The sequence below is a fragment of the Chiloscyllium punctatum genome, chromosome 5, assembly GCF_047496795.1.
Source record: "Chiloscyllium punctatum isolate Juve2018m chromosome 5, sChiPun1.3, whole genome shotgun sequence".
NCBI classification, from domain to species: domain Eukaryota; kingdom Metazoa; phylum Chordata; class Chondrichthyes; order Orectolobiformes; family Hemiscylliidae; genus Chiloscyllium; species Chiloscyllium punctatum.
The window spans coordinates 103,178,221-103,180,318 of NC_092743.1; positions in this window are offsets into that span (position 1 = coordinate 103,178,221).

Below are 2,098 nucleotides of genomic sequence, written 5' to 3' on the forward strand. Positions count from 1 at the left end.
TGCTTGGAGTGTCTGAGGCTGGTTTCCACACTGTAATCTAATCTAATCTAGAAGTGACTTTATAAAGATTTATAAAATCACGGGGGCATGAATAGGGTAAATAGACAAGGTCTTTTACCTGGATGGGGGCGGGGGAAGAGAATGGTGTCCAAAACTAGAAGACATAGGTCTAAGGTGAGAAGGGAAAGACTTAAAAGGGACCTAAGGGGCAACTTTTGCGTGCAGAGGATGGTACATGTATGAAATCCATAAGTAGCACACAGCAGGCTGGAAGAACACAGCAAGCCAGGTGACATCAGGAGGTGGGGAAGTCTATGTTCTGGATGTAACCCTTCAGGACGGGGGGTGGGTGTAGGGAGAGCTGTAGATAGAGGGTGGTGGGTGCACAGTAGTGAAGTGGGGATAAGTGAAGGCAGAGAGAGGGTATGGGAGGAATGAATCTAGTTGGTGGGAGGGAATCTGGATTCGAAGGGAGGTTTTTTTTTGAAATTGGAGAAATCCATGTTGAGTCCTCTGCATTATAGGCTGAACAGGCGGAAGAATGTGGAACGTGTTGTTCCTCCAATTTGTGGTGTGGTTTGTTGTGGCAGTGGAGGAGGCCAAGGATGGTCATATTGGAAAGGGAGTGGGAAGGGGAATTAACATGGGCCGTGACTGGGAGGACCGGTTGGCCCCTGCGGGCCCGGCTGCGATGCTCACCAAACTGTTCTCTAAGTTTATGTTTGGTCTCCCCAATGTGGAGAAGACCACGTCGGGATCACCTGATGTTGTAAAGTAGTTTGGAAGAGAGGCAGGTGGACCTCTGTCTCATGTGGAAGGACTCTTTGGGCCCCTGGATGGAGGTGAGGGGGTGATGGCGTACTGGCAGGTTTTGTTTTTTCTGGTTGCAGGGGAAGGTACCTGGGGAGTCGGTGGGGAGAGTGGTGCAAACCAAGAACTGGCGAAGGGTACAGTCCTTGCCAAAGGCAGAAAGGGGTGGGGAGGGGAGGGGAGGGGAAGATGTTCTTGGGGCAGAGTCTACTTGGAGTTGGTGGAATTGTTTAAGGATAATGCAGAGACTGGTGGAGTGATAGGTGAGGACATGGGCGATTCTGTCTTTATTGCGTTGTTGGGGGTTGGGGTTAGAGCAGTGGAACAGGGCATGGAGTTGGAAGGCTGTCTGAATGACAGGGAGGAAAAGCACATTCGAAATAGGTAGAAATCTGGATGCTCGCGAGTGGAATGTTTCCTTGTCTGAGCAGATGTGGCAGAGGAATTGGGAGAATGAGATGGAGTTTTTCCAGGATACTGGGTGGGAGGAGGTGTAGTCCAGGTACTTATGGGAATCGGGGTTTGTGATAAACATCAGCCTGGAGATAGAAATGGACAGGTCAAGAAGGGGGAGGGAGGTGTATAAGATGGACGAAGTGAATTTGAGGGTGGGGTGGAAGTTGTGGACGAAGTTGATTAGTTGCTCCAATTCAGCCCAGGTTTGGGACGCTGCACTAATGTAGTCATCAATGTAACTGGAAGAGTTTGGTGTCTCAGGCAGTGGTGGAGGCTGGTACAATTGCAACATTTAAAAGGCATGTGGATGGGTGGATATGGGTCAAATGGGACTAGCTTACTTTAGGATATCTGGTCGTTATGAATGAGTTAGATCGAGGGGTCGGTTTCCGTGTTCTATATCTTTTCTGCGATATTTTACATTGGTTATCAAAATACAGATGAAAACTTACAATCTTCCAGTCATTTGAAAACACTTAGACTCTATTAAACCCCTCCCCCCTCTAACGACCACTGTTGCGCTAAAGCACAAGGAATAGAGACAAAAACTGACGATCGCATCACTCGGCTGCCGTACTGGTGACGGCGCTCCAGCTGATAGTTCACGACAAGTCATCACAAGGAATTCCTACTAATTCCATTATCGTTGAATTACAGTATCTCATTGTGCTGTCCTCTGCTTCAGTGGGCACTTTGTTCCCCTCTTCAATCCGGTCGAGGAAAAAGGAATGTTTTACAGAGGAAAAGCGAATGTGTTGATAAAACCAAACCACGATCCAATTTACGGCCGACATGCGAGTCGCGCGCCGATGACGTCAGAGCGTCTGCGTTA